Source organism: Agelaius tricolor, unplaced genomic scaffold, assembly GCF_023055355.1.
Source record: "Agelaius tricolor isolate 1412-34295 unplaced genomic scaffold, bAgeTri1.0.p SCAF_35, whole genome shotgun sequence".
Lineage (NCBI taxonomy): Eukaryota > Metazoa > Chordata > Aves > Passeriformes > Icteridae > Agelaius > Agelaius tricolor.
In genome coordinates this window covers 3,791,478-3,801,768 of record NW_027269295.1, presented here as the reverse complement: position 1 = coordinate 3,801,768, position 10,291 = coordinate 3,791,478, and positions in this window count along the sequence as shown.

The following is a 10,291-nucleotide window of genomic DNA, read 5'->3' as shown; positions in this document are numbered from 1 at the left end:
GAGGAGCCAAGCATTCCTGCCTGGATATAATCTGAGATTCTGGAACACCAGCACAGCTTCTCCACTGGATTGCCCAGAGGAACAGCAGCTGCCTCTTGCCCTGGATCTTCAGAGGCAGAGACTGCACCTTTCTCCAGGATCCCTGCTCCAGCAGAGCCACCCCTGACACTGCAGGAGGGCTGAGCCACAATTCCAATGGTTCTGCTGCCAGCACCCTGACCCACAGGGTGTCAGGCTGGGTTCTGACTCTGGCAGTGTTGTTTTAATTTACTGCATTGTATATTTTATCTTTTTATTTTCTTCCCTAATAAAGAACTGTTATTTCTGCTCCCATATTTTTTGCCTGAGAGTCTCTTAATTTAAAATTTATAGCAATTTGGAGGGATGGGGTTTACATTTTCCATTTCAGGGGAGGCTTCTGCCTTCCTTAGCAGGCACCTGGCTTTCCAAACCAAGACACATCCAAAAAGGGGAAGAAAATAAACCTGAGGCTGCAAACTGCTCTGCCAGCCCTCATGCCAGGTGTGATCCCTCGTGGCAGCAGTGGAGCTGGCTGGGGGCTCTGCTCTGGCTTTGGCTGAGCCAAAACCAAGCCAGGGCAGCCCAGCTCCTCCCAGGCAGGTCCTGCACAGCTCAGCATAAAACACACAAGGAAATGTTTCTTGTGGATATCACCTGAAGGAAAATCCCCACCTGCTCTAGACTCCTTCAAGGGCTGCGTCCCAGCAAGGATTTAGCTTGGTTTGTCCTCTGCTGGAAGACCTGAAAAACAAAGAACAAGTTCTTGCCAAACTGCAGTTGAGGTAGAAAGGATGAAATGCTCCTATACGGGGAGAAAAGATGCATTTTGTGTTTAGGTCATTACTCTCTCATTCATTTCATTTTCTCCTTTCACTCATTTAAAAATTTACAAAATTCTCTCCACCCAGTTTATTTTATTTTTCCAATCATCAAAATCTTCCCTCTCCATGAGCAAATGTATTTCTAATTAAGAGAGAGGAACAGATTAAGTTCAAATGAGTAGGTCTCCTTGTTGATGCTGTTGCTTTCCCTGCCCCTCTCCAATTGAAAAATCAATGCAAATCTTTTGGGGAATTCAAGCAAATTTTCATTAACATGGATATAATGTGCTCCTAAAAAAAAAAAAAATCAGAATTAGAAACTGTGTGAGAAAAGGGGATTGAGACAATGAGAGACACAGAAAATGGGAGGTGCAAAACACATTTTTGTGTTATCCAAATTCTGGACTTCCTGGCCAAATCTGTCTTGGCTGGTGAAGGGCAGAGGTGTGGGAAGTTGGTTTGTGTGTCCTCTCAGCTGCAGACACTTTCAGAGAACATCCACACAGAGCACACAGGCTTAGGAGAGTTTATGGTGATGTAAAATATAGATGTAAAGCATCTAATTGTTTTTATTTAAAGGAGTTTCAAGGGAACCTGGAGGACGAAACCGGCAAAATCTTCACTGAGGTCACACAATGCTTTATTTGCCCCACTTCTAAAACTGAGCACTGCCATCAGGTGTGATCCCATTATTTAGAGAAAAAGCCACTGTGCACATGTCCCAGCATGGGACACCTGCAGGAAAACCCCTCTGACTTCTGGCTGAGGAGCTTTGTCACCATCCCTCACCCTGCTGAGGGACGTGCCAGGGGTCAGTTGGTCAGTACAACCAACCCGCTGCCCAAGGGAGATATCCAGACCCAAACCCCAACATGAAACCAACACCTTGGCATAGGAGAGAGCTTTTTGCACCAGATGGACCCCCTGGTCTCTTGGTAAATCCACTTCTTAGGCTTTGCCACAAAGAGGCTTAAAATTAATTAGCAGATTTTTTTTTTTTTAGGAGTTCTGCATACAAGGGGTGTGTGAGAAAGGGCATTCATCAGGAACTTTTCAGGGCTTACAGGCCAAGATGAGGAGTTGTAGTTTGCAAGACAGTTACTTTCAAAACTGGAAATTTCAATGTTAAAGGCCTGCAGATGAAAACATTCCAAACTTTCCCAGAAATACAGGCAGGAAGGGAAAGGTTTTCTGATTTTCTGAAGGTGGAAAATGCATTTTTACCAAAAATCATCTGTTCCCTTTAGTTTTCCAGTGAGCAAATCATCACAACCTCCAGCTACTGAGAGCTGACTCAGCTGCTGGTGACCCTGGACAACTCCTGAAACTGTTCTGGAACAGAACCTGCCACAGCTGCTCCAAAACCATGGGGAGATGGTGAGACATCTGCCTAGCTAAGCAAATCACTCAAAAATAAAAAAATACTCTTCAACCACTTGCTCCCATATTGATTCATATCTTGCCCTTGACAGAATGATTCTCAAAAGACAAAGTGTTGGTGAGGCTTTGCTTGGAGTGGAGTTTTGAACCTGTGTTTTGCACTTTTTCCCCCCAAAACTAAGCCCACACGAGGTGCATGCAGGTAGTGGACACCCTGCCAGCACAGCTCACCTTCCAGAGCACCCACCCTCACCCCAACCTCACCAGGGACCCACCAGAACCACCACACCAACCCACAGCGTTAATTCACACCAATCCTGTGATTAATGTTTCGCAATTCATAATAATTTGCTAATAATTTTGGGAAAAATGCAGGTACAGCATTGGGAGGACACATCCAGCAGCTGAAGTTGTTCATCCACCAGTTAAAATTGTTCATCCACTCCCTGGGGCAAGAGAAGACCCATCACTGCTGGAAGTGAAGCACCACAGTACTGTTTAAAGTTATTTATTGTCTCAGCAGGAGCTTACAGTGTCTGCCAGCACCTGGAAGAGGAGGAAATGCATTAAAAGCATGGATGAGCAAACACTGTGCAATGCTTGGTGGCACTCCTTGGTCTTCTTCAGCATTTCCACAAGAAGGAAACCTGGTTCTGCCAGGCTGCTGCGTTTTCCCAGGGAAAAAAAGAACCAGTTTGTGCTGCATTAGCAACACCACCCCTCTCTTCTTTAGCCTTTAGTGACTCCTACAAGCATTAATTAATTTACAAGCCCCTGGTGACCAAACCCAAGCTAAACAAGTTTTTCCTTGCCATAAACCCACCCCACACGTACACGACAATCAGCAAAATCCCTGATTTTGCTAGGAAACACTCTGAACTCAGTCTTGCCTTTATGATGTGCTTTCTCCACTCTGCTTTACTACTTGATATTTCTGGGGAGATTTCCTTTGGAAGGAGGCTCTTGTCGGTGTTTTGCTGATGGTGTTTGGGATCAGTGTTTAAAGCTCTGTCAGTCTGCCTGCTCAGCCGTGCTCGCCCCTGTCTAGCTGCTCATGCAGCACCAAAAAGGAGAAATTTAAGGAGAGCTAACCTAGTTAGAATTTGAAATGCTGTTTTGAGGACTCAAGGAAGTGGAAACACAGGAAAACCTTAGCAAAAAAGGGACATAATTTGTAAAAGAAAAAAATCATCTGAGACTGGTGGATTGCAGACCTCCTCCTGCTCCAGGTTTGGTCTGAGATGGCAGAGAAATTTAAATTGCATCCTTTAAAATATTAGAAAGGAAAACCATGTCTTTACAGGACTTGAGATTGCACCAATATTTGGAAAGAATTCACATGAAAAAGATGAGTTGCCAAGGCAGAAATCATTCCCCATTCCTGCCAAGCCCCTAGAAAAAATATCGGGAATACCTGTGGCAATCTGCAGTACCCATATTACTCCACTGACTCAGCTCTTAATCTCAATGTTCTATTCTCTCCTAACAAAGGATTTCCTGTATAATAATTTGAGGGTAGGAAAGATGGGGGTATTTGCTCTCAGGAAAGCATAAAGAAGATATTATTACCAGGCTAGACTACATCCAACTCTAACTGTTCAAGTATTAAATCCATTTTTCACCATCAGGCGTGTTATCCAACAACATGAGAAATACAAGCAGGAGAAAATATTCTCAAGTGAAGGAATTGATGGCCAAAGCCTCAAAGTTTGGTAAAATGCTTTTCCACTTCATGTCCTACAAGCTGTCAGCACTAGGAATGAAAACCACAGAGCAGTAATTGCAAAGGACACTTCTTCTTTCTTACACTGTCTCTGTCTGTAAGGCAAGAGGATGGCAAGTTAATTAATTATCTCCAGCATCAGTTTACTTGAAGATCTTTTTTTCCAGCAGCGCTTCAAAGGAGACTGATAGAAGCCTTGATTAGAGGGATAATGAAGGAAATCTCTAATAGATTATATCATTTCTTGCCTATCTGCAGCCATTCCCTGCTTCACAGGGCTGGGATTCACGTCTGGAAAATATCACAAGCATGTAAATTCACCTCCGATGCAAAATTTATGGAAAAATTCAAATAATTGCATGTTTACCATATTTCTGTCAAAGGTCTGGGAAAAAAAGATATCAGATCATCTGACTTGCTATAGAGCAGAGATTTTTCACGTGTCCTGTTAGGGTCTCTGACTCTCTGAGGAAAACCCCATATTTTGAAGGCACATCAGACATGGAGAGAGGAAATTTATGAGCTAACAGAGAGCAGAGGAGCAGGAGGAGAGCACACACTGATGTGTGGGCACCACGGGCAGTTTGATGCCCACCTTGTTATCTGTCCCCAGAAGCCTTTCCCTAACAATGACCATTAGCAGGGGACATAAGTGAAGTGTTTTATCTGGTTTTTTTTCTCTTTCTAATCTTGCTTTCACCTGCAGCACCACATCTGCCTTCAGGGAGGGCAGAGCTGTTCCCACTGCAGAGGAGGAGACTTTGGTCCAGCTGAGTCCCAGCTCTCCATCCCTGTCCCACCAGTGCCCCCCAGTTTGCCTCTGCACTTCCTGGGGGATTTTGATGCCATTTTTCTCTCCCCCAGGCTGTGCACACACTGCCAAATCTAACAGCAGGGGAAATGAAGTGTCAGGTTCTGACACACCAGGCTGATTCCCATCTCACACTGACAAACCCCAAGCCATTCCCAACCAGTCCCAGTAGCACATTTAAGCAATCCATTTCTTTTAAGATGAGGCTGAAGATTCTCCCTGGATGCTGTTTGAAGCTTTAATAAATTGTTGATGGCAGCAGTGGCTCTGACCTTTGGATGCTCAGGTGCCCCAGCACCATCCTGAGTGAGGGGTTGGACAAAGCACTCACAAAGGGATTATTAATTCCAGCAAAGAGACACACAGGAGGACCAAGACACCCATCAAAGCCATCCTGGCCTCTCACAAGCATCTCCATCCCCCTGCTCTTGTCCTGGCCAACAGGTGTCAGGGAGAGATGCTCCAGCCCCTGCCCTGAGCCTATCCTGGCCCCAAAAGCCAAGGCCAGAGTAGATGGGGCCACACAAACGAGCAGAAGCAGCAGCAGAGGGGGACCAGAAAGTGTTTTATGGGGTTAAACATCCCAGTCTGAAGTAAAGCAATTTCCTTCGGTCTCCTGCCATTTCCTTGTGGGGGCTTATCATCTCCAGCTGGGCCAATATAAAGGCCCATTTAATCGAGATCCATTTAACACTGAATCACACTAACAAGATTACTTAGCCAGGGCTAATTCTGCATTTGCTGAAGTGCAGTATCCAGGGTGAGTAATCTCTGTGTGCTGGTGGCAGGTTCAGAGACAGGTTAGCCACTGGCTTAGCATCCCAGACAAAACATGGGAAGCACAGGGGGGACCATGACAATGAAACTGCAGCCCCTTCAGCCCATGGGGCTCTTTCCTTTCCCCTGCTCAGTGTGATCAGTGTGGAGAGGGTTCACTCATTACCCCATAGGATCCTAAAAAGGGAATTATTTTCTTTGTCCTCACAAGCAGCAGAACAAGCAATACAGCAAAATCCTCTTCAGTCATTATCTGTTAAGTGCATGGCATCCTTTTGTGAGTTAAATGACACAGTATTTCTTGCATGGGACTGAATTCAAAAGGTTTTGCCTTCCATCAGGAGATAACTCAAGATTTGAGTGCTAATTGAATACATTTATATGCACACAAGTGATAGGCATTCATACAATTTTTTAAAGTAGATTCTCACCATTCAGTCATTTAAAAATATAGCACTAAGGGCTCTATTATTTATGATTATTAAATCACAAATCTGAGTAGCAAAATACTTCACTCGGGGAAAATGTGAAGAGGCTGTTTCAGAGGAAAAAAAAATCTCCTTTCCAGAACTCACAGAACATCATCTCAGGAGGATGCTGATAACCAATATTGTTTTACAGCTAAGGCTCTCCAAGTGACTCACACAGGTAAATGGATTAATCCTAATCACCCCTTCAAATGTTCCCAAGTCCTCCAAATGGTCAGAGCTGAGGTTGATGTGTTCTGGGGAGCTATTAATTCACTTTTTTGTACACACTGACTCGTTATGCCATCAGGGCAGGGTTTGGGACATCCCCAGCCGTTCCCTCCTTGCTTTCAGAAGATGGGTCCTGTCACTTCAGGGGGATTCATCTCACCTGGAGTCAGAGGTCCACAAGACAAGTGCCTATACCGGAGTGAGTCTCTTAAATGTGTAAGTGGAGAGAAATTGCAGTGATTTGTCTGACCTATTTTAGGCAACCACCTCCAGATGAGAGCAATTGCCTGCTGGAGGTGCCCATTTTTCTCCATTGATGGTAAATGAGATCTGAGTGCTCGGTGCAGATGCCGAGACCTGGGTGCCATCAGGTGAGATGGATCCTATCCACAGTAATTGCAGCCTTTCAAAATAAAAGGCACTTTTTTATTTCCTTTTTCTTTTTTTTTTTTTCCTTTCTTTTTTATTTTTTTTTTAATACCCTAAGGAGTTCATTTTGACTATTTGAGGAATTTTCCAAGTTTTTGTTTCTGTCCTTGGTGTCTTTTGTTTTTTTATCCCCCTTTGGGCAGGCAGTCCTCAGGCTGTGGCAGCTGGGCTGTCAAAGGTGGTGGTGAGGGAGCCCTGGGTTTTTTCTTCCACAGAACAGAGCTGGCCTCATGGTTTGATTTGGCAACACAGCCCAGAAAAACTTTTGTTTAGGGTTCAGCCTGTCAGAAATGGTTTTCATAGGCTGGGTGCAAACTCTTCTGTGGTGTAAAGGACAAAAGCTCAGGTAGGGCAGAATGACAGGACCAGAGAGGACAAGATCACCCCCAGAGGTCCCTTCCAACCCCATGAAACAACCCTGGCTGTTTCATGATTCTGTGAGATAGGAAAATCCTCCAGGGCAATATTTTCCCCCCAGGTATGGAGATCTCCATGCTCAGGGTGCTGCTGGGGATGTGCTTTGCTCCTGGAAACATCCAGCCCCTCAGCACTGCTGGGCAGGCACCTCCAGGGAAGTTTAAAGATAGAAAAAAAGTTATCTATGGAGCTGGGGGCCTTTGGGGTACAGCAGGAACGGGGCAAAAGTCTTCAGTGTTATAATTGATATTCAGATTTCTGGGTTCACTTGGACCCAGTCCACATCCAAAAGTCTTCAGTATCATCACTGATATTCAGATTTCTGGGTTCACTTGGATCCAGCCCACATCCAAAAGTCTTCAGTATCATCACTGATATTCAGATTTCTGGGTTCACTTGGATCCAGCCCACATCCAAAAGTCTTCAGTATCATCACTGATATTCAGATTTCTGGGTTCACTTGGATCCAGCCCACATCCTGCTCTCAAGGAGTGACTTGGGCACTCAGGAAACTGAACACCCCCTCCCTGACAGGGCTCTGAGCCCCAGCTCTGCACAAACCTGCAAGTGTGTGGTGCTACTTCACCTGCCCCTATCCCCCAATGCCAGGAGGAGATGAAACCCTTCCATCAGGGCTGGATTCTGGCCAGCTGCTGGGGTCACTGGTGAAACTGGGCTTCTGCTGAGCCTTTTTATTCTGTTTTTTATTTCAGTCTAGAGCTCAGACCAGACATTTGCTCCCCTTCCTTCCTCCCTGCCATTTGACTCAGGTACTGAACCATTCCCACGGTCTCTGCACATGGGTAAAGGGGTTTGCTGGTCAGCTCACACAGGGAATTCAGGTATTTGACATCCACCACCTCAGTGCCTGGGAAATGACCAAACAGATTTTGAAGTGCCATAAGTGAAACAGGCAGGCATGAAGAGAAACCTGAGTGTCTGAGGTTTGTTTCCTTGAAAAACAAAGTGTTCATTCAACACATTCAGCTGCCCTCATGACTTCATCCTCAACATCTGAAAGCACCAAAATCTCCCTCAAAAATACGTTCAAGTCCCACTGAAAATTCAAGGGACTTCCTCTAGCAAGTGCTCAGGTTTTCTCCAGCTGCAAAAAGCCAAACCAGATCCCACTCCTGTTCCTTCAAAGATCAGAGCACTAGCCAAGGGGTGGGATTGTGACAACAGCCCTGTACCCTGGGCACTTTGGAAGCAGCTGAGAGTCTTGAACTCAATTTCCAAGAAAGAATTTCCATTTTCCAATTTTAATGGTGCCTAAAACAATTACAAATGTGACAAAGGCCCCGAGTTTGAACCCAAAGCTTTCCTTCCTCAAGTCACCTTTTCTGAACCACTCAGAAATAATCTGCTGGCTGCAGGTTGTTCCATTGCTTGTCTTGTTTTGATATCATGCCATTATCTCTAATTGCTGGGGTTTGAAAGGCTTCAAGTCCTGCCTGTGTGTGTTCCAGGCAGGTACCAGGTGTGCCAACCACCCCTCCATGTCACACCTGCTTGGGCAGCAGTGCCTGACCACGGAGCAAAGTGTCTTCTTCCTCCCAGCAATAGGACCAAGCAGGCTCCATGGGAATCGTTATTAACTTGCCTTTAATTACCAGCTAATTTCCTCCTGCACAGCCAGTAATTTCAAGCCCTGTGGAAAGCACAAGGAAACAATAACAAGGCATTTCCCAGCAAAAGGAGCATAAACAAACAGACAAGTCACAGATCCAGAGGAGAGTGGTGTGTTTAAATACTCCAAATACAACAATCTAAGAAATTTTCCTCTAGAAAAAAAAAAGCAGAAACATTTTTTTTTCTTCTTTTTCCCCCCTATTTCCCAGCTAGATATTTCATTTTTAAGACCATCCAATTTTGCTAAGTTACAGGGAATACCTTGTGGGTGTTACTAATAGGAGCTGCTTGCACCTAAAATATGCAGAGGTTACCACCTCTCCATAATAAGCTGGTGCTGTAGGTTGTTGAGCAGCTCCAGCCCTGCTCAAACCATCCTTAGCAGCTGACAGACAGCAAGGAGAGCTGGAGGAGCGTGATGAAGCCTTGTTAGTGGCAAGGTTTTCCCAGCTGAGGCTCAGCCAGGCGCTGATTGGCAATTCCGAGCACGGGGCTTTGTCCCGGTGGAGCCTCCATATGTTTTTTTCCCCTGGAGGAGCGATGAATGTCAATTCACCCCTTGGGGTGTGTCAGGTGAAAACCCTCCTGAGGGTGAAACGAGAGCTGACAGCAGCCAGCCACAGGTGCCCCGACCAACTTCCACCCAGGGGCTGGCTGTGCCAAGGTGGAGAATTAAAAGTAAAAGGGAGAATTGAAAGTAAAAGGGAGAATTAGAGGCAAAAGGGAGAATTAGAGGCGAAAGGGAGAATTAAAAGTGAAAGGGTGAATTAAAAGTAAAAATTAAAAGTAACCCATATAATATCAAAAATTAAAAGTAACTCATATAACATCAAACAACTCACTATAATAATATCTAGTGTTAAAAAATTTTAAAATTACCCATCATTATAAAAAAAACCCCCATTTTCAAACCCTAAAACCCTACAAAACAAGTTTCATCAACTGGGGAGAAAAGGGAGCTGTGTTTCCATGCATGCACTGGTGAGCACATCCCCCTCTCCACATCAGCTGTTTGGAAATGAGAATGGAGGTAGCACACTCTCACATCCCATAAAACTGGGCCATGAACGTTTGTGCTGGTGGATGATCAGCAGGGATCTCCCCAGAGCTCATGGCCATGCCCTGAGAGGGTGAATTTGCAGTGAATCCACAGCTCCATCCCATTCTGCTCAGCCAAACACAGTGCAACACATTTCCCTCCCTCCTGTCCATTTCTCATCTCAACACTGCCTCGGAGCATTCTGCCAGCAGCTCTTGACGGGCTTTCCAGAACTTAATTAAGCTTCAAGACACCTCAGTGAAGTTGACTAATGTAATTAAGTGAATCTCGCAGATGAGTAAGCTGAGGAGAGGTGAGATCAAACAGCAGAGTGATGGAGGAACTGTTATCTGATGGCAAAGGTGGGCACAGGGCACAGAGACCTCAGCCCTGACAGCCTACAGAAATCACTGCCCCTCCCTTCCCACACCTGGAGCTGATTATGCCATGATTTTCTCCTGGAAATGGTAGTTTGGACCATTGTCTTAACAAGAAAAGAAATTTATTTTGACAGGAAGGAATTCTGGTAGAGCTGCTGTCTCT